The sequence below is a fragment of the Apis florea genome, unplaced genomic scaffold, assembly GCF_048593485.1.
Source record: "Apis florea isolate Af1SG1 unplaced genomic scaffold, ASM4859348v1 contig_2272_pilon, whole genome shotgun sequence".
Taxonomy (NCBI): domain Eukaryota; kingdom Metazoa; phylum Arthropoda; class Insecta; order Hymenoptera; family Apidae; genus Apis; species Apis florea.
Window position 1 is genome coordinate 2483277 of NW_028256549.1, and position 23334 is coordinate 2506610.

Genomic DNA, 23334 nt, shown 5'->3' on the forward strand with positions numbered 1-23334 from the left:
TGAAAAAAAGAGATATTAATAAGATACGATAATTGGAAGATAGTTAGAGGGGAACAATTTTGTTTATCGCGCGAGCAAAGGAAAAAAATTAATCGAATAAACGCGAAAGAGATTCGAAACGGAGAGTATAGAGAGTAAATATCGAAGTAGAGAAAAATATATGTATATGTACGAATATTCCGAGTGACATTTGTATAGAAGAGAAAAAGAAAGAATAGTAAATAAGGGATAAAGAAGGAAGCGCGGGACAGAGGAGAAAGAAGGAAAGGAAAGGGTAAAAAGGAAGAAGAAAGCATAGGTATATAGTCATAGAGATAGAAACGTGTGGTACGGCGTACGCCCCGCCCTCTTCTCGACTCGACTCGTCGCTCTCCCTCTCCCTTTTCCTCTCGAACCTCTGACGGTAGGGTTCTCCGTTGGTCGTGCACCCTCCGTCGGTGTGTGCCAGCCCTTCTCCCCTTCGCTCCTCTTCGCGCTCGTTTGCGAGCTTACATCATACCATTTTCGATGGATCGATGGTAATTCGGTAACCCTCCGCAGTGCGGCGCCAACGTCGCCGCCAGAGCAACTCAGCCGCTCAGTTGGAACTCGGGTTCACTCAGTCTACGACCGTTTGCCACGAGACTTCGATCACATCGGTCTTTCCCCGTCTTTCTCTTCCTCTCCTCCCTTCTTTTTCCCGCTTGGAGAACAGAAAGCAACTACCACCACCACTACACACCACCACCACCATTACCACCACCGCTGGCGACGCCGTCGACGCCGACGCCGCTGCCGCCACTATCGCCACCACCACCACCACTGTCACCGCCACCGACGACCGGAGAGACGCACGTAGTCTAAACGTGAGACTCGCACGGACGTTGTCGTACGTCCTCGCCGGTGGTCCTCGTACACTGTTTTTCGAGCTAGCTCCGGTTGTACTTCGACCTCATCCTTCATCGAGGAGTGATCAGCGATAACAGGTGAGCCACGATACAATATCTTTTTACTTATCGAGTACAATTTGCGCATCGCATCGTTTCGATAACATCACCGCCGTTGTCACGTTTCCAATGTTTAACGCGTCCCTTCTCTCGTCCCTGATTTCTTTCTTTCTTCCCTTCCTCTTTCTTTTCACGCGTTGTCTCGCGTAAAAAGCGATGTGGTATTTGTATATACGCATATCCTAACCTTCGCGGTGTAACGACACGCGATATTTGTTTTTGTCTGACGCGTCGACATTAGATCGAAACATTCGTAATATGAATTTCAATGGTGGGAGGGTAGGAGGGAGGGAGGGAGGGGATAACGAGAAAGAAACCCGCGTGCGATATCGAAAGATTTCGAACGCATCGAAGTCGCGTCAAATCGAGTGCGGCTAAGTTCACGGTACATCGCGCGGCAGATTGTCGTTCTTCGTCAGCCGCGGCGTATCGCGTATTTTCCTGCTCTCTCTTTTTCGTGGCCGTTGGTTGCGAGAAGTACGTGTTCCACGGTTCGATAAAACGCAAGGGTTAGGCCGCTGCAGGTCTCTCTCATCGATCTTGAACGCCTAAGTCGTCGACGACGCTCGTGGCTTTCCACCTTCTCGTGGTCGTGTGTATGGTGTACCCGTCGTCAAAGTCTCCACGCGATTTCCCCGCGGAAACGCTTTACCAAGTCGTTATCGCTTCCTTTCCCGTATCTACGCTCCACTTAACCTCTACAAGCTCACGAGGTATTTTACCTCGATGTATTTTGTTGCTACGCAGTTGGAAACTGCACGCGTATCTCTGATTCGTAAACAATCCGTTAAATGAAATGGAATGCAAACAATAACAGTAAGTAATATTTTTTTCGTGCATTTCAAGGGATAATATTCGAGGAATATTACGATGTAATATTTGCGATCAACTTTACAACATAAATGTTATCGTAGCAATTGCGTTTCAGATCTAATTTGAATGTGATGTTAACACGGTGTTATCATTTTCCGTATCGTTATCGGGTAAATCAAGTTCCATTAGGAAAATGTAACTTCGGCGGGTCTTAAATTGAATGGCAGTTAAAGGGAACCATTTCTGCGATGTATGCAGCTTGATGGAAGGTGTATCGGGAGCGCGTCGTTCATTGTTCGGAAAGTGTGTTTTAGAGAATAATCCATTTAAGTTGATTTCTAATTCAAGAATCAAATCCTTCTCGAGTACTTACGTACTTGCTTTCAACGACGTGAACAAATTTTGTTTGTTGTCGCGTAGATTGACGGAAATTAGAGACACGAATGAACGTACGAAGGGACGGAAATCGTTTCGCGTTTAAGAGGTTAGGAGAATAAGAAAAGATCGAAGAAAGGCGCGACTTATTTACTCGTTTCGTTTCAACCATTTTTCGCTTCATTTTCGTCTGTTTTGATATTTTAAAAGTTTCATATATTATTTTCCTCGTGCGTGAGAAAATAAAATGTCTTGTAATAAATCCTCAAAATTATTTGTCTTACGTAATTTTAAACGCGTAATGAAATTTTTCTTTCATTTATTATCGTATTTCAAGAAAATATATCTGTTGAAAAAGATATAGCTAACGAGTAAGATTTTCAACGCGTTCGGTAAAATTTTCAATGTGTTCAATTCGAGTTTGTCAAGTTTAAGTGATGTTTAAAGCTCGAAACTTGGTGTACGAATTACTCGACAACCCATTTGTTCGTTGGCGATCGTTGTTGCCATCCTTTTACAATGCGACGCGAATTTGAAATTACATTGCACGAAATTTCTCGAAACTTCGGGAAGTTATCTTAACTCGAAAATTAATTTCTTTTCGTCAAGTGGCATTATTACTCTGTCATCTCTTAACTTTACACTTGTTAGGCAGTTCGATTCGTCGTTGTCACAATTATTTGCCAACTATACGTCTCTGCCAACCCAATCTCTGTACCTCTCTAACCATTTAACTTGATAAATGTATGTTGCACGCCCTCGTAATTAATGACAGAAGTGATACGTCGCTGTCTGATTATGCGACTAGGCTTAACTCGGTTGCAATGAATCACAGACGTCTGTCACGCTGCTGTGTCTCCTCTCTTACCCTTCACGATCGTCAAACGTGTTTCCTTTCCAAAAGCGTCAATGGTCGACTCGTTCTTGACTCGGTTCTCGTGGATCCATGAATCATGGAAACGTCCCCCCCATCCCGTGGATGGGAGACGATATTTCCGGTATTTCCACGGCGGGAAATTCTTTCAAAAATCCTTCACCTCGACCAGCCATCCTTTAGATTCCCTCCGCGTGAAAAAGGATTTCTTATTCCCGGGCGAGAATTTACAGGTTTAGGATAATAAAATTCAAAATTGAGGAAGGTGAAGCGCAGTTTGTTTAGATTGCATCGTCGGGAAGAGGCGCTCGAACGACGAGTTAGATTTTTCCCTCTATCAGCAAGGGATTTCCCTGTTCTTTTGAGTGTGAAATTTAAGCTCGCACACGTTCAACCTCTCCTCTCGCGGCTTTAAGAAAATTCTGTCTGCTCGCATCGAGTCGGCCTCGTTCCGCATTCTTACGGCACGTAACATCGAAATTGAGACGTCCTTCCTTGGGTAAAGTCTCGGCCGACCGCATTACCATTTTTCGGCAATCGAACCGAATCGATAGTTCCCCGCCTGCCCTGGCGCCGTTCCTCGGCGCCGTCCAATCGACCCCCCTTTCTGATCCTGAACCCTATAAATCGCTTGTAAACCGACTCTTCTTTCCATTTCATCGCTTCATCGTTCCAACCCCGTCTTACTGCCCTTAATTTACATTTTCGAGAAATGTTGCCGATCTTGGATCCAAAATTCGAAACGTCACATTTTCCACGATATTTCGGGATCGATGTTCTTTTCCTTCGCGTTCGCGTATTTTAGAATGATGGTTCGATATCGACGAATAAAGAATAATCACGTTGGGTTTATTTTAAAAATATTCGTAACTAGGTATCTAGGTGACACGGATATCGCCAAGTGAGAACGTCGATCATCCTTTAATATTCCATGGGACGTATCGTTCGAAATAGAAAGGTATCGGCTGCAATATTTTTCGTAACGGCCGATTATATTCGAATCGATGTATCGATAACACGATTCTTTTTAACTCGGTCAACTATTACGCGATTGATCTCGTCCTTGATTTCTTGGCTGACCAAACACGGCCCGTCACTACTAATTTTTCAATCCAAACATTCTCTAGCTGGTTAACCTGGCAATCGTGAATATCGGATTGCGTTTAAATCACGTTTCACGGGTCCGATGTTTCGAAAATTTACGAAGGGAGCAAGATATATATGAAACAAATCGTCGATACGAATATTTTCCGATTGAAATACGGCGTGCTCGTTAAACGAAACCATTCGATTTCTACGCGATAGAAAAATAAAGAGATTACGATAATACAACACGGGAAGAAGGGAAGGTTGGAAATTTACAACCGCAACATTTATCGAAATTCCAATTTTCCAAAGCAGCAACGATATCTTCTCCCTTTAAAGTTAAAAGTTGGAGGAAAAGGGATTGGTATGCACCGCGAGGGAAAGTGACGTCGTTTTGAAGGACGAGTTGTCGAGCGAGGGTGAAGTGGGGAAACGACAGTTCCCTCTTAACGAATTGGGAAGCGTGCATACTCCTCCCCTCTAATGGGAAGGAGGAAGGTTTTCGGTTGAAACTAATTTCGAGCAGTCTGGACTTACGGATCCGTGAATTGCTAAGTAATTTTGCCAGGGCTTTGAGAGGTCGCGATGATAATTTCGGTCGAAGTCGAGGGTAGGTCGTGGTGGTGCGCCGGCCTGGAACGGTGCAGGATGAAAAGAAAAAGGGTGGAAACCGGCGCAGGGGGACAAAACGAAAGCTCCGGGAAACATATATTACAAGACGCTCGTAACTTACCTCGATATCGATCGGTCGGGATGGATGCAATGGCGAGTGTTTTGAACGAAACCCTTTAGCCCGATCCATTTCGTTAATTTCCTTTTTTTTCTCTTTCTCTCTCTCTGCCCTCCCCTCCCTCTCTTGTTCTATTTCTATCTCACACTCGAATCCCTTTTAACCTTCCTCGATGCCAATCCGTTTTTAAAAATTTTCCCCTTTATTCCGCGAAACGAATCTCGCTACGGATATTTTTCGTGAAACATAACGAGCGTGTATGTACAGTTGGTGCATGCATTCCACCGTGTTCGCGCGCTTTAAACTTTCATTTTGATGCTTTTATTCGTATATATTTCATCTTTTTTTTTTTTCTTTTTTGCTTACCACGCTATTTTATTCCCCGCGTTGACGCAGTTTCTTTTTTCAAACCGTGGTTAATATAAACCGCGTCTCTTTGGTACAAAAGCCTTGAACGTATTTTTTTTTTTTTATTCCACGCTTGAACACGAAGACCTTCAACACTGTTGGGATAGATCGTCGGTTCTTTTCTTTTTTTTTGGAGGGGGAATCGGTCTTCGGCGATCGATCCTCCCTCTCGTTTTATGCAAATTTTTCCCGAAAGCGAATTCTCCGTGTTTTCAATTTAATCGAATTAACGGAGAGGCTTGAAATTATCGTTAGCTCGTCTATGCGTGCGGGAAATTGACGGGGCTACCGTCTGGCAGATCGCGATCGAGGCGAGCTTTCTTCTCACAGAAGATAAAGAGAAAGAGAATGGACTCGAAACTGCTGACTGTTCAGTTATCTCTACGAGCCTTGCAAATTGTAGAAACAAAATTAGGAGCATCTACCGCACTCGTAATTCCTGCCAAAATCTCGAATTTTTATTTCGAGCGTATTTAATGTTTGGCGCAGAAACGAGTGCGTCCTCTTCTGATTTAATCCTTTGCACTTTATATTTAACAAGATTACCAATAGAGTCCTTAGAATGTAGTTATATTGTACATACGTTTACTAAGGTATCGCAAAGGATTAAAATCGTGCGCGATTCCTCGCTCTTTTCGAAACGATCACGCGCGTTCCATCTGTATCCTTCCGTTTGCGCAATTTCGCGCGATCCGTGTCGTGAACATGGAACGCGAAGAGCCAAGCCCTTTGATTATCGACCAGCCACGGCTGGTATCGTCGATTATCAGTTTGGAATGCAGGCCATCCCTGTATGTATATATCGCCCGATTATGCTTATATCTCGACAACAACGGATTGGTCCCACGCGAAAGATTATAAACCTCTCGCCGTTTCATCGATTTCGTTAATTGTCCACGATCGGGGCAAGGCGTGTCCCATACATCGAAACGTGGACCAAGTTTCTCCGAATATTTATCTGGACGAATATGCGTATATATATATCTTTTCTTCTTTCTCTCGCCAATCTCTGGAAAATATATTATGGATTTTTTCCCGAAGCCCCGAAAAAAGAACGGAAAAAAGAGTAGCAGATTTGGTTGGAAGAGGCGGATGGCCGGCCGGTTGGATCGATCTGCCCATATTTGCCTATTTGCTTTTAATCTGGTAAAGGAGGAGAGGTCGGACTCTCTTCTGTCCATAAGCCTATTAATCTTTCGAAATTGGGTCATCGTTGTTGTTCGATATTTAATCGGCCAATCTTTCCTCCCTCCCGCGTACGAAATATCTTCTCCCGGATCCTATCGATTTTTATGTCGAATTCTCGTCGTGGTAGGGCGTCGATAAGTTTTATCGAAAAAAAAAAAAAACAGGGAAAAAAGAAACGATCCGGTCAAACTCCAACTGGTGTAGATATTGGTCGATGATAAACAAATGTGGGAAACCGTCGTGGCCAGTCTCATCTCGCCGTAGGCGAGACGGGAAAACCTTGGACAGACGGTAGAAAAATTTCGTATCTCGCGAGAAGACCTTTCTTCTTTAAACTTCTTTCTTTAAAGGGTTGTTCAATTATTGATCACGTTTAGCCGGGTTTGTCGGTCGGCCGGCCGACAAGAAAAATAAAATTCCTATCCTACATAAGGCGGTGAATCTCGAGGGGGGAAAACAATGGAAAAGTTTCGGGCAGGATTCCAAGTTGCATCTCGCGTATTTTCACGTGTCTACGCGGCAATCCCCCCCCTTCTATATGTAGCCCTCGGGAGGGACTAGTAGTCGGTGGAAAGCTCCACGAACGCCTTCATAATGTTCCTGGCCTGTCCTACACCGAGATACCGATTCGAGTCGATCGGTCGCAAGGACGCCTGATTTGTCAAGAGAGCCGGCCTGACCTTTCTCGCGGTATCGAACGTCTCCTCTCTCTCTCTCTCTCCTTTCCTTCTCCCAATCGTTTCCCTTCTAATTATCTCCCTCTTTCTCGAAAGAAAGAATATTTTAAACGGTCAATCGGAGACTCGAGTTTTAATCTCCATCTTCAATACATTATACGAAATTATCCGTGATTTTGTCCGGGATAATAAGCAGCTTTCCCTGCAAATTGCGTTAAATTTTTTTCCAATTCGCCTGTGAAATTCGAAGCGACGAATTTTCGAGGTCGAATCTCATCCACCCTCATCCAGAGTCGCAGTTTCGAATATTTTATCCCGATTTTAATTTCTCGCGCGAAAGTTAAACGAATCAAAAACGACCTGGCACACTTGGCGCCTTAGATTTTTTTTTTTTTTTTTCTCTCTCTCCTCAAATTGGCGAAAGGAAAGGCCGCGCGAAATATACACTTTTGACCGAGGAATAACCGTTTAAACGACCGCGAATATATAATTCGGTCGACCTATATCGTTAATTCGGTAAATTCGCAATCTGGGTCGATCGAAACGGCAACAAGGTGGCCACCACTCGTGACGTTGGGCGGGGGGGGGGGGGAGAGAGGAGAGGAGAGGAGGGGAGAGGGCCAATACTTTTGGCTGGAAATAAATTCAGGGGGGAGGGGAGAGAAGTCGCTCTCTTTTGTACGATGAAAATATCATCGTGTATCCGGATATACGAATACGATAATTCACCATCGCGTTTGCTGGTAACCAATAACGGAAACAGTTAACGAAATATTTCATTTGACCTAGATCACGGTGATATCATTTTCCCCGCGTTAATAACCTATGTACCCGCGTTATTAATTGATAACGTTCGAGTCTGAATTAATTTATCCCTCCCTCCTCCCCTCCCCTCCCCTCCCCCCGAACACGATCGAAAAAAATCCATATCGTTGGACGAGCCATAAATATTCGAAGTAAAAAGAGAGAGAGAGAGAGAGAGAGAGAGAGAGATGGAATTCAAAATGCGCCAATTACGGGAGGCGATGAATCGTTGTATAATAAATATATACCTGGAAAATCACGGGATCATAATAATAACGATAATAATTTATTATTATTGGAGAAAACGGGCAAAGCTGTCACCCCGACTTTAAAGGGTTTAAAGAGTTATCGTCGATGTCGAGCTAAATCTTTGGCTTCCGACCCACGTTATATATATATATATATATATATATATGTAGGTGAAGGATTAACAGCGATCCTTCAAAATCCTATTATACGCGATAATTCATGTGCGTGTCGTTCGCGAATAGAAGAAGAAGAAGAAGAAGAAAAAAAAGAAGCTATTACGCGCGACAACGCGGTGCCCATTTGACTTTGTAATTTCTAAAAAAAAAGGGAGGGGGCGAGGAGGGGGACAGAGGCTACGAGCCTCGGCCGATGTTGCATCCCGGTATAATATAAGTCGCCCGAGGGGGAACGTTTTCTCTCTCTCTCTCTCTCTCTCTCTCTCTCTCTCTCTCTCTCTCTCTTTTCTTTTTTTTTTAAACTTTTTCGGGGATATCGTCTCCCCCCCCCCCCACCCCCTCCCCCCTCCCGTCGTCTGGCCGCGAGTTGAATTTCATTCGCCGGGCGAAACGGAGAACTGAAATTTTACAGTGGCCGTCGGTGCTAAGGGTAATTGAATTACGCGCCCTTTCTATATCCATTATGGGCGGGTGTAACGAGAGTAACGAAATTACCCCCGCATTACGAACTTTAATATAATATAACGTACCGGGCATTTGCATTAATGCATTGATATTGGTTGCATCGTCCAATTATTACGCGGTTATTGTTTCGCCGATATAGATCTCCAGCCTGGATCTGTGAAAGAAATGTTAATGTTCATTCGTACGGAGACGAAGGGATCGAATGTCGGCCGTCTCGTTTGCCTCCCAGTTTTATATTCGGAGGGGGGGGAGCGAAACGCCGCTTTAAAACCGCGAAAATAAATCGTGCGTGTGCATAACCTCGTAGCGAGGTGATGTAAGGTTAAGAAGATCCATGCGAGACGATGTTTCAGAAGAAGAATCCTTTTCTCTTTTTCCCGCCTAGATCCGATCATGCATATTCCTATTTTTCCAGCCGACTCGAGCCCCCACCTGGATCTTTATTTCGCGATAAATAATGTTGCAACGTAACGCCTGTGCGAGGTTGCCGTCTCAGGATAGTTCCTCGGCTTAAAGTTGAAGCACGCTTCGTTGGCGATCACGCTACACTAATAGTGGAGCTGTGTAATTGGAATATATTCAAAATCGTAAAGATTTATTTTTCATTTGTTAAGAGAGTTTATTAACATATATAATATGTCTTGTTCGCAGAATTATTATCTAAACGTAATTAACCTACGCACATCGATATCGATAGAATTCTCTGGATTCTATGCCTTCGACGAACATCGAGGTTTAGATTGGATTATGTGATGTACAAATACCAATTAGATTAGATAGCACTTCCTCCCGCATTTCTCGCGTGGAAAAATTCGAAACGCGCGAAAGAAGAATATATTTAAACGTATCTTTATAAATTTTCATTCGATCTCCCGGTATCGCGATTGGGAATCCATCGCGTGACCATCAGAGATATCGATTGACGAAAGAAAATTCGAATATCGTTGTTGCAAGCATGGTACACGATACCGTTCACGGTAGACGATGCTCTCCGCCTCTTGGTCGAAAGATAAACACGGGGATGAACTCGGGAATTTCGGGAGCTGCGAAATACAGCGCAGGTGTCTCCCCAGATGTAACATGTGCCGAGTTTCGAAACTCATTCGCGGAATGGAAAATTACCACTCGGATTAATCTGCCACGTGCCTAGTTGCACATACTTAAGATGCATACTGCCGGCATGTGTACCGGGATGGATGATTGTATTGCTCGACGACGAGTCTGACGAAATCCGTTTCGCTTCGCGTCCCGATTGGAAAAGCGGTCTAACTTTCTCGAACGAGTGTCCCATCCGACGCGTTCGTTTTTCCAGATTCGCGAGACTGTTTTCTTTCGCAGAAAAATATGATTCGTAACAGAAAACGTAAAATCAAGAGTATCAAGCGTATCAGAGTAATATTGCAGTAAAATTAACACTATCGAGGCGGTAATTTTTGAAAGGCCGAAATGAAAAAATAATCAACGCGCGATAATCATCGTGGCCGAGAGTTTGCAGTAACGGATTTCGTAAATCTAGCAGGAGACTGCATTATTTCGAGTAGGAAAAATCACGGGCGACTGGGAAGAAACAAGGGAAGGTGGTCGCAAGAAATACGGTGACGGGTCGCCGGTCCATACAGGGATTAAATTGTACCGTTAGCAGGATACGAAGGGGCATTACGGTATCTCACAGAGGACTAAATCTGGACGTCAGGATTCGTTGGAAGCAAGGGACGGGCCACGCCGTACCTTATCCCCGCAAAATGCACCCATAGAGTGGACTAGATTGTCGTTGCATAATGTACTCGAACTTGTGGTCACAACCTCTCTGCCGTGAACCTCGCTCCTCTCTCCAGTTTTGCCAATCCTTCTCCATTCTCTCCATTCTTCTTTCGCGATTCTATTTCGCCATCTATTCAAAACGTTCCTTTCCTCCAATTCTTCGCTCGCGTTTCATCCTGCTCCTGCTTTTCCTTCGCCCTTTCTTTCTTGTCTCAGATCGACGGTATTCTTCTGTACGTGGTTCGACACGAGATTGTGAAGCCTCGTGAAGCGAGTCGATTCGAGCCAAATATTCCTTTCCTTGGCAAAGGGTACGACACGAGTACCCTTCGTAACGGAAAAACCTTAAACTTTCGTACGTTGTTTGTCGTAATTTTGTCTACGGTCGATAGTTGTCGAAGTTATCTCGATGATCGTAATAGAGTAGTAATAGTTTCTTGAATATACTGCTTCGAAAGAAATTAATCGATCTATTTCCCTCAAGATGCAATAAAATCCAGTTTTTCTTTTTTTTTTTTTAGAATAACTCGAACTAATTTCCCTTTCTTTCCGTCGCTAAATTCGATTATACAAATAACCTGGCTGGCCAAACATCGGGCTACTAGGATTTCGAGTGAGCAGATTGTATCCCCTTCCCTGTTGAATAGAGTTTAAAAATCAGATTCATCGATCGTATAATAATAATAATAATAATAATAACAACAATAATTGTTTCGAACGAAACAACTCCTTGAAACATTTTTAATTACGCGCTGAACGGTCTGAGTGAGGAGTCCGGCGCAACAATTCTTCCCGGAATGAATCGCGGATGCCTCTATTAGGAAGGCAAATTATTCCCGGCAAAAATATCGTTCCCATTGGGAGATTTTACATTTTCGAATGAAAGCCGCTATCGTTCCTCCCCTGTTATTAAACAGGAGGAGAAAAGGGAGAGAGAAGAGAGAAAAGAGAATGGAAAAGTGGGCCAATTATTTCGCGCAGCGTCAAGTAGTAGCCAGCCTTCCTTCTTCTCCCTTCGATTAAAGAGACGTTCCTTGGGGAATCGGCCAATCCTCCCCCTCTGTACATTGTTCCTGTTCCCAGCTAATAAACTTCGTTTCCGATCGGTTCATCACCCATCATCCAACATTGTTACTCCACGCGAACAACCTATTTTTCCTCCTCCCCTCCTCAATATCTTGCGCGATACCTCTGATTCGATAGAGTCGTGTAGATTGCCATGAGATTGCACTCGTGTTCCCGTACAGTTCCTCAGAGTTTTTAGATCTCTCGTCGAGGAAGAAAAATTCCATTTTTCTCCCTCCCCTCTCATCGTGTTTTCTCGAGAATTTGAAAAAAAAAAAAAAATAAGTCGAGACGATTGTTCGTTTTTACGCTCGCACAGAAGTGTAACCCTCCCCTCTGATCGATTTCATTCGGCCACTCGCCGAGGTAGATAGACTTTCTCGCCGGAAGAGTGAGCCGGCTCAACCTTCCGATCAATCAGTATCCCGCAGTATCCCGTCGATAGGTACACACTTGGTGCCGTGATCGGGCTGGGATTGTTCTCCGCCGACGTTCGTTACCGAAAATGGTTCGTTAGGGGGGGAAAAAAGAAGAAAAAAAGAGGAGAACGAGGCACATCCCACGGATCGATATCGACCTTGTATAAATATACACTCGATAAAATGGGACATTTTGTTTTTAATTTTACAAGGTAACGTTTAATCGATCGATGAAAGAGGAGATGTGCACGTCGCTTTTTGATCTCGTTCGAGCAATTATTATCGGTTATTAGTCGAGAAGGGAGATTGGAAGGGTGACGGATCACGCGGGGGGAAAGAGAGATGGTGTAAGGTCGGATCACGATTTATGGAACAAGGTTCGAACACTTTCACGAGCGACAGGAACGAATCAAAGAAAATGGAAATTTTTTTCGATTTATCGTGTCGGATCGTTTGCCTGCCAATTCCCCCTTTGAAACCGTTCCAATCCGAAGAAAAAAAAAAACTTCGACTCAGACTATTTTCGCGTTTGTCTTCTCTTCTGTTCTGCTGACATTCGAGAAACGATTCTGAAAAATGTATTGGATAGAAAAAAGAAAGTTTTCTTTCCTTCGTATCTTATTTCTATCTCTTGATTCTTATCGGATTATTATACCTAAACATATCCTCAAATTGATGAAACGAGCCAGGCTGGATTCGTGGCACGTCTCGTGCGCCATTTCCACGATCCTGCAAATTCTCGCCGGAATTACGTACTCGTTCCCCTTTCACACGCACCGATTTACCGATGAAATTGGCCCGACAACGTGACAACCACTTTTCCATCGCGAGGGATCGTCGAGAGAAATCTCGATGAAGGAAAGAAGAAGAGAAAAAAATCTCCACCTCGTCGTCCACATTTGGGGAAAAAATGGGAAATGCCTCGATCGAATTCGAGACACGGGGGCAATATAACGAGAGAGATATTCGACTATGAAAGTCGACGATATCGCGTCTCAAACGCGATTTTAGTTCTCGTCCGTCCGTCCATCCATCCATCCATCCTTCCTCTGAACGAGAGGTGATTAATCTTTGATTAAAACGCGAAACTCGCGGGCAAAATGGCGCGCTCGAGCTAGTTATCAGCCTCGGGTATCCTTTATAGACGGAGCCATCCTATTTTAATGCAATCTCGCCCCATTGATGAAGATTCTGTTCTCGTAGGAGAGGGAAGTGAAATCTGGTTCAGGCGTGGGATCGCGTAACTATTAGTTAAATGCATTTAGCGTCTATTAGTGGCGCGTTTCCGCGTTCACGCTATGGATGACTCAACGATCTCGGGTGTTGCGAAAGGCAAAAAGGGAGGAGGCGATAGCCCACGCCGTCGAAAGGCGTCAAGCCTTCTCGTAAAAGCATGGAAAATTGCGTTATGAATGCACAGAGGGTTTTTAATGGACATTTTGATGTTCAATTACCGCGACCATTTCGCTTATAAATTAATTTCTCACGAGACGCGAGACGAGCGCGCCGCGACTTGCTCCTCCTCCTCCTCCTCCTCCTCCTCCTCCTTCTTCTCACGGATGGATAGACACCTTTTCGAGTCCCATTTACCCCCCCCTCCCCCCTCCCCCCTCCCCTCCACGACAGTCGGACGATTGAATTATTCAAGAACGAACGGCCGGTAAGATGATACCCGCCTCCGAGAGATGGTTTTAAATGGACGCCTCCCCCTTCCGCCCACCTTTCTCGCCCTATTTTTTCATCATCGTTCGGTTGAGATTAAGTTACAACGCCGTTTTCATCGTTTTCTCAACCGAAGGTCGAAGATCGTCGTCGATCGAATTTTATTTTCACGCGTAGCGTCGCATCGAAAATCGGAAAAAATCGAGAGTCGAGGAGGCGAGGAATGGAAAGGGAATAGAAGAAACTTTGTAAATAAATATTCTCGAACAGGAAAGGCGAAGAATTGTGTGTGAAGAAATGGCGTAGAAACCGGTGAAAAATTGATCGGAGGTTTGCCGGTCTCGGTTTCGCTCCTCCCGCGAGACTTTCCCCCCCCCCCCCCCCTTTTTTTTTCGTTTGCCATTCCACTTCGTTTTTCGCGTGCGAGGATCGAGATTGAACCGAAAGGCGCGAAAGAAGCAAAAGAAGAAACAAAGAAAAAAAGAAAGGAGAAAAAAAGCGAGAGAGAGGAAAGGAAGGAAAGAAGAGGGAAAAGTAGAGTGGACCGGTTATATTCTCTCCCCGTCCGCCCAGTCTTCCAGTTGTACCACTTGCGCCTTTGAGCCAGCAACTATGGAAGTTTAACTAAGATGAGGGGGGAGATTATCTTTTTAATCCTATCCATGGCACAGCACTTTCATCGCCAAACATCTTTTCTTAATTCGGCCAAGATACGAAAGTGTATAAAACTATTATCGTTCTCGTTCCATCGCAATAAATACGGAGGGGGGAACCGTATCCCCTTGTTTAATACCTTTCTTCGTTTCCTTCGCAAACGAGGACGAGGAGACAGTAAAATCGCGCAAGGCGATGAAAGGCGCGTTTTAATTAAACGGGCTTTACTTGGCCCTGCACCTTTGCGCCACCTTTGCGCGTATGAAATTTAATATCGTTGCCTCCATCAACGATATCGCGGCTCGCGATAATTTACCCTTTAAAACGAGAACTCTTTAACCCGGATGAAGCAATTCAATTCGTTCAACACCGGGAAAGGAGAATGTTCGATGATTCGCTCCATCGGTGCATCCACACCGATTTCGATCGAAATTCCTTTTTGATTCTTCTTTCCTCTGATGTTACGCGATATGATGTTTCAACGAGTTTCCTTTTAATTAACAAAAAAAAAAAAATGGCAAAAATTTCTGGTACCGTGATATTTGATTTAGATATTTCTCGAGGTTGGTGAAAAAAAGAAAAGTCAGGAAACAAATCGTTCGGACCATTCGGTTCGGTTTCGAACAAAGTTTCGCGTCGTTTTTGGCGTTTCATGGAAAGCCTGTTCGAGTTTTTCGAGAATTCTCATAGCGAAATATGTCGGAACGAGCGATTCGAACGTCGACTCCTACGTGTTTCCGTTTCATCGAATTTCTCCTCGTACGCGAGGAGATTTTCCTCCCTTTTCGTTCCTTTTTGACACCGGCGGAGCCCGATGGTTAAACGCGGCGGCATATTTTCGACGAGACAGATGCAGAGCAGAGGATTTTTGTCCCGGAAAACTGTGTTACGCGACCAATTTCTAAGCACCGATACTGTAAAACCTGTATCGATCCTTGCGTTTATCAAACTCGATTTTTCGATAAGCGCGACTCGAACAATGATTTCTTGGAAAAAGCTCCATTCGATAAGATGGTTCCGTCATTGGAACAACTGATACGACTTAAATTATCCTCAATTTAATCAACGAGATTCGAAATTCCGTGCTTACTTTTTCGTCCATCCATTTATCCTTCTTTCTCTGTTTCTCGTCTCCACCCTTCCCCCGATGCCACTCGAACGTAGCAACTTCGTTATCTCCGGCCACGTCCGTCAACCCCGTCAAACGTTTCCGACGCTTTGTGGGGCGCGAGTTTCGCTCGCGTCAAGTTCGGTGCGATCGGCGTGGCGGGCCGACATCCAGGGATTCCGTCGTCCTCGTCCTCGTCTCGACGGCTTATCCGTTTAATTAACGAGACAATGCCGAGGTTGTGGAGATTGTAGGCGGCGGGTCCGCGGGGGATTGAGAACCGACAATATCGTTATTGTTTACCCGATATCCATGTCTCGGCTCGACGCAGTCGCCCACCACCCATTTTTTCCCAAATTGTAAATATCTCCATTTTCCTCTCTCTCTCTCTCTCTCTCTCTCTCTCTCTCTCTCTCTCTCTCTCTCTCTCTCTCTCTCTCTCTCTCTCTCTCTCTCTCTCTCTCTCTCTCTCTCTCTCGAAACTAGTACACGCGCGAATGGTACGAATGGATGAATTTTGTAAATTCAACGATTCTGCAATTCGTAACTTTTCGCTGTTGAATTTGCTTTTTTTTTTTTTTTTTTTTTTTGGTTTCTCGCTATTTCGTTTGTCCGTCCTTGTGTTTTATTGGAGAAGGCTGTCTCGTTCTCGTTTCTTTTCTTTCCTCGAACGAGCCACGCTCGTGAAGTTCATCTGCGAGTCTTAAAGTTTGTTTTCAATCAAGAAAAAACTTTGTGTCCTTAAATCAATAATGGAAAACGAGATAATGGTCAATATGCTTTCCATTCTTTCACGAATTAAAACAACAATTTCTTACGCGCGTCAGAGCCACGAAGGCTTGTTAACATTCGAGACACATCGGTTCCTGAACGCACTTCGAATGAACCATCTCGATTTTTTTCCAAAATAAAAAAAAAAAAAAAAAAAAAAAAAATAGGCAACGACACGAGTTTAACAAGTTCCTGTACGGCCAATTTATCGATCCTGTAATTTGTCAACTCGGACTCGGTATAAATTAAACCATTTCCCCTCTCCCCTCTATCTCCCTCGCGTCAGGGAATAAATATAGCCGTGACGTGGCTACATCGTGGTTACATCGAGGCCGAGAATCACGAATAAGCTATTCTTCAAAACGTGGGAATAACACGAAGGCCTTCGATCTCTCCCCCTCCCCCTTTTCCATCCCCGTACGAATCGGGATGATCTCGAAGATCTCGTAGAGAACAGAAATATAACTGAAAAAAGTTTTCGCGCGAAAACTTCCCTCTCCTTTCGAATAAAACCAAAACTCTTTTTTTGGGGGGGGAGGGCACGAGCGTTTTTTTTCTCCTCCGCCAAACTTGCGGGCCTCGAGAAATGGTCTCGAATCTCGAAATTCGTGGCGCGGAGGTGGAGATTATCCGAGATTATTTCTTCGGGGGGGGGGGGGGGGGGAATCGCGATTTTATTCGAAAGGTTACGATGGCTATTCAATCCTTGCGCAATTTGCAGGATTTTATTCGCGTGGCGAAAGAGGGAAGGAAACGCGGGTGTTTCTCGCCCAGGGACGAGAATTTCGCAATGGGCGCGACGCGTATACACGTATACTTTGTGTGTCATCGTTAAAGGCGATGCACGCAAATGAATGGGATGGCGGAGGGATTGGAACGATTGGATCAATTAGGGGGAAGAATAGTGTCGAAGGTTTAGCGTCGATTTCTCGACGGAATTAAATCTTCTCGAGCGAAACTTGTTAAAAAGGTGAATCGGATTAACTCTCGAATCGCTCTTCGTGGTCGGAAGTTGATGCTGAAATTCGCCTCGTATTTCGTCAATGTGCATTGCTCATTCTCAAAGTATTTTCATTCCATTTTTTTTCTCGTTAGAACAAATTTAAACCTCTCTCTCTCTCTCTCTCTCTCTCTCTCTCATTTGCTTCCTGGAAAAATATTCTGGTGTATTACACGATATCTCGACGTTTTATATAATAATCGCAGCGATATTTTCCTGTATGTTCATATCAATTTTACCCTTTTTTTTTTTCTTTTTTTTTTTTGCATACGTGACCTCGAAATTGTAACAACGACGGAGGGGAGGGGGGGCATACCTGGTAGCTGGTAAAATTCGTTACCAGGAATATCGATACACGGTGTACGTTTCGTGTTATAAATAATTCGAGCTTTTTTTTTTTTTTTTTTTTTTTCCCAAGCGAATATAATCGTTACACGCGCGCGAATGTAGACCTGTAGGGCGAAGGTGGAATTTTAGTTGCCATTTTTCATTCCCGGCCGTAACATACGATATCTGGTGATACAAATTTTCCCGGCCATTTGCCTCGTTATCGCGCACGTTATATAGCTGGAAATATTCCATTTCCATCCATCGGCGAAGACCTTTTTTTCCTTTTTTCGGCAACTAATCGCCCGGTCCGGAAGAATTTCAATTAACGATGGTCCGATTACATCTCGCATCGTTCGACGCCGGTTAATTAACGGTCGACGATGGATGAAACGTTCCATACATCTCGTTAAAAGAAATGTTGGTAATGGCATCTTGGAGGGATGACAAGTATTCTTCTCCCTCGAATCGGTGGACAATGGTTCGGGGGGGGGGGATGGATTTCGAGATAAAGTTTATCGTGTGACACGTTTTCGAAATGCGACGAACGAAACGTTTCAAATCTCGATCTTGTTAAACTAACACATTTTCGTAACAGCATCTCGAAGGGATGAAAAATAATCTTCTCGAATTGGTAGACAATCGGGTGTTGGTTGTGTCGATTGTGGAATCGATTCGTATCGTGATTTTTTTCTCTTTCTTTTTTAAATTTTCCCGCAAAGAAATATCCAATCCACGAGCGATTGCAACTTCATCGAATCCTTCGTCCATCGAAATATTTCAAATCTCTGGATCTGGTCGAAAAAAAGAAGAAAAAAAAAAAAAAAAAGGAAAATGACAATAATAATGGCATCTTGGATGGAATATCCTTCTCGTCGATTCAATTACTCGGATCGAATCGGTGGACAATGGTGATTCCAGTGGAAATTGCGAAACGATTCGATTTTCTATTGGCTCGCGTTCGTTTGCACGGCAAACCGTGCTATATGATTTTTTAAAAAAATTTCCCGCATCGAGAGACGTGGGACGGGTGACCGCGGATGGTCCCCATCGGTGGAAAAATGTTTTCCCGGATTTGTTCCTCGCCGGCAAGAATCAACGGGTTGTCTTTCGATTCGTGACGAACGAGAGAGTGAGAGAGAGAGAGAGAAAGAGAGAGAAAAAAGAGAAAAAAAAACGGTGGAATTTATGAAGTTATTATCATTGCACGGATCGATAAACGAAGCGTGTTTTAAATCCATTTCTGCTCGATACGCTGTCGATTAATATCGGGGTATCATTTTCCTTTTAGCGAGCGTATTTCTCTGAAGGTAATTGCCCGATTAAAATCTTTTTTCCTTCTTCTTCTTTTTTTTTTTTTTTCCTTTCATTCTTTCCTTTTTTTTCTTTTTTTTTTCTTTTTTTTTATCCTCTGATACACCGCTGAAACGTATTTACGGGGGAAATATTAAGGGGGAAAGCTACTCTCATCTCTCAATTTTAATCTCAACGATTCGGATAGATGGACGGCGAGCAATAAATCATTTTTGTTACCCGATGTGCATTTATGAATTAGCGTTAAAAATTGTTTTCCCTTCGCTTCTTTATTTGTTTATTATTGATTAAATGCACGAGATTATTTATTCGATTATTAGCATTTCTCCCGGAAATGACGCGTTAGAAGAGAATGGAAAAAATATCTCCACACGATGGACATCGTATATCAATCTTTTTACATTTGCAATATTTTTCGTGACTTTTAATTTTTTCAAGCGAAATATTCCGAATATATCGATAAAAGGAATACTCGTAAAGAAATAATATTCGATATATTTATTTTATCTTAGATCTCGAAAGGTCTGCTCGAAAAATAACACGAATTATTAAAAGCAATTTTAAATAATATTTCGCCTCAAAATGTTCACCTTCGATCTTATATATACGGAGGATTTTAAAAAGCGTATTCGAAACATTCGGAAAATCAAAGGTCACTCTCGTTTCTCAGGAAAAAAAAAAAAAATAAAAAAATAAAAAAAGAGGAATAAAGACGCGAGTATCATCCTGCACGTATCAATACTCGATATTCCACTTGTCGTTCGAGCAACAAACAATTATTTATCAAAGACCATCCCGTTAATAATGCAACGCTGTATTTCCGTTTTCCAATATCGTAAAAGACAATTTTCGGTACGATATTCCGGGTTAATTGGTTTCTGCCACCTAATATCTCCCGATACCCGATACCCTCTCATCCCGCGTGTCCGATCCTAGAATCCCGCCACCCCCTTTTCCTTACATTCACGCGAATCGATACGCCGATAATTCAACGAATCCTCCTCCAATTTTTCTATTTGCCTCGAAAGGACATTCTCCTACTACTCCCTTGCCCGTCCTCTTCAGACGGTATTTGTCGCCGCTATTTGTTCCCAACTCGAGCAGCCTTGTTACTACGACTCGTTTCTCCCCCTTCATACCCCCGCGCTTTTCGGTTTACGAGGCCAACGAGATTTTAATTAATTTTTCACCACCTCCTCAAAGAATCCCTTTACCACGGCGTTAATTGCCAACATATTTTCATCGAGGGAAGGGAAGGGAAGGAGGAGGCTTCCGAGGAGGCTATTGCGCGAAACACCTCTTCTTTTCTTTCTTCCTCTTCTCTTTTCGCGGGGGAAAAGAAAGGGAAGAATCTCTCCAAAAGATTTTCTCCGACGATGGAGAAGAAAGAAGTCTCCTTTCTCTTCTCCACCAAAATCCGGCGAATTTCGAATTAATTTCTCGTTCGATCTCTCGGGCCTGGTCGATAACCGCGATTTGATTTGCTCGCTATATATAGGCCTTGGTTGCTTCGCTCCAACTTTTGTAAGTATCTTCCTCGAGGGAGGGGGTTCTGATTCGCTTATAATGCGAAAAGGCAAGTTTCCCCAAGCGACTTTTTATCGAGGACACTTTGCCCCGACTTGCTGGTGCTTTGTCATCCATCCCTCCCTCCCCCTCACCCCCTTAGAATTTGTTTTCCTCCTGTCGTTGGTGAAAAATCTCCAACCCCTTCCTCTCGAGCCGATGGAAATTTGAACAGTTGGTTAAGCACGAATTATCCCTCCTCTCCCCTATTCTTTTTCGCCACGCGTGGCGGCGATTCTCCAAAACCGTGTCGAAAACGTTGCTCTTTCTTTCGTGCCTGCCAATAGCGCAGAAAGAAACATGGGCTTGGAAGGGGATTCTCTCTCGAATCTTCGTCAATACGGCATTGGATAAGGTAATGGCGATAGCTCGAGGAAAGAGGGGGCGCATCTACCGGGGAAACGAGCTTCTATCCTTTGTTCGAATTTCGCGCGGGATCAGTATGCACTTTGCCCTCCTCCTCCTCCTCCTCCCGCCCTTCCCTCCAACCGAATTTCTCCGGTTTGCCGGCTTTAATTACATCGATTCCCTATCGTATCGCGTGTCATTGGCAAAACGGGTAGCATGCAAAGCGCGCCCATTATCGGCGTTGTAACGTGCCTCTATACCTCGTGTCTCTCGCAAATGCGAGGGGTGAAACGAAGGGGGCGCGACCCAGGGAGGGGGGTGGAAGCGTGTATATGTGTGTGTGTATATATGTATATATATATATGTATCCTGGCCTACGCTTTGTGAGAGGGCAGGCATCCAACATCGCGTCACTGGGAGCGCGGAATTCAGCGGGTGGAAAACAAGGCGGGTGGAATTCGTTTGTTGGCTCGAAGAATGTAGCCGGTGCGTTCGAAGGCCTGGATTTTGCGCCTCTGCGATCCGAGCTTTAATCCTTCGGTTCGAGGGAGGCGCCATTTTCGCTCCCGGCCGCTTTGTCCGACTCGAGGAAGAAATCGCGTTTCGTTCTTTCTTTCTTCCCTTCCCTTCCAAGTTGGAATAATTGTTTATCCCTTCTTTGACTCGCAAACGTTTATCTGTTCGTTGTATGAGTATTTTTTCGAAGATATGTCTGCTGCGATCAAATTTTAACGGATTTAAGGATATAATGCTTGCTTTAATGTTATTCCAAGTTGGAATAATTGTTTCCTTCTTTGACTCGCAAAGCTTAATTTTTTTTTGTTATAGAGAATCGTTATAAATCTCGAAGAATATGCCTGCGATCAAATTTTAACGGATTTAAGGATATAATGCTTGCTTTGATAAATTGTTCGAGCAAATGTTATTCGATCATTTTTAGGTGAGGTTGTTACTTAAACCTTTTTCGAACGATATTTATCTATTGTCTGACTTTTTTTTAGAATATCGCTTCTAAAATGTGGAATAACGATAATACTGTCGAATAGGTGGATTTTCTTATCTCAAATTAGATCGTGATCGGCGTTAATACGAGTTTGACACCCGTGGCAATAGGAATGTTATTTTCAAAGTTTTCAGAATTTTAGCGTAGAAACGTAGAATATAACAATGATCAGTTGAAGCGAAGATGAGTTTGATAGAGAAGAGAAGGAGAGGAAGCGAGAAATAAGAATAATAGACGGCGAATGTGGGAGAGCACACGTTATGTTAAGAGGGATTGCAAGGATCGCTCTCGAACAAACCGAGGGTGCATCTTGGCGATAGAGAACAACGATGTAAGAGTTTATTAATATTCAACAAATTATCTTTCTCTTATATGTAAAGATATACGTGAAACATAACCGTTTCACAAAGTAAAAAATTTTAAAACGAATTAATTTTTTCAGCCCAAGTTAATCCGGCCAACTTTCGGAATCGATTAAATTTTAAGAAAATTTCGTTTCCTCTCTCTCTCTCTCTCTCTCGCTAAAATGCTACATCTCTGAAGCGAAAGATGAGTTTATCTTTCTTGAACGAGTGTTAAACGGTTCGCGATCATCTCGAAAGTGGAATTTCTTATCTGTTCCGAATGGTTTGTCGAGTTTATTTCTCATCGTTAATGGACGACAAGAGAAAGGGTTTTCAAACGCGGTTTTCACGGATCGAATTAAATATGAAACGGAAACCGAACGACCCATCCCCGGAGCCCTTTTCTCTTTTTCTCCCTTTTTCTCCCCCTGAATATTCATTGAAATTTTACACACACAGAGGGTGTTATTTTTTTGAGAGAAATCCGATCCCGACGAATCAATCTTTCAGACACGCGGGTATAAAATTTTTATACCCGGGAAACATCGTTCCTTTCTCGTATTTTTTATTATACATTCCCCGCGACCAGTGTTTTCCCCTCCGCGGGGAGGGGAGGGATAAATACGCCCGCACCAGAATCCACGCCTCGGGCGCGTTTCCATCCCGCTTTCTTTCCTCATTTTCTTTGACTCGCGCCAGTATTTATTCTCGCATTTTAAACCCACTCGTCCTCCCTCCTTGCCTATTTCCTTGCCTTGGACCTCGAGAGAGGAGGAACGCCGGGGGCCGATGATAAATAATTTCCACGCGTTTCCTTTCGCTCGTTTCCTCTCGTGCCTTGACAACCACGCACAGATTTCGTGGTGGGTAAACTTTGTTGAAAAGGGACATCTCTCTCCCTCTCTCCATCGTCCGCTAATCCTCCCTTCAACCGGACGTTTATCACGGAATCTGAGCTTTCTCTTTCTTCCTCCTCTCACTCCTTTCTTTTCACGTCTTGAACATCGCGTGTTGCCCGCAGTTACTTTTATTTCCCCCCCCCAGTTTCTTTCGCGGGGGAAAAGAAGCATGGACGAAGCCAGCCTTCCTGGCCGCGAGTTGGCGAGCCACGATCGAACGCACCTGCTTCCCAACCCTTATTTCCCTTTCTTCCCTTTCTTC

The 23334-nt window shown here is 43.8% G+C and overlaps 1 protein-coding gene across 1 annotated transcript in view; it reads left to right on the plus strand.

Annotated features, from left to right (window-relative positions):
- Positions 1 to 598: 598 nt before the first annotated feature.
- cpx (synaptic transmission protein complexin) overlaps positions 599 to 23334 on the plus strand; it is a 218841-nt gene continuing 196105 nt past the window's right edge. The window contains exon 1 of the mRNA XM_003696075.4: positions 599 to 965. The gene's annotated coding sequence lies outside the window, so the exon portion shown is untranslated. The remainder of the gene's footprint in view (positions 966 to 23334) is intronic.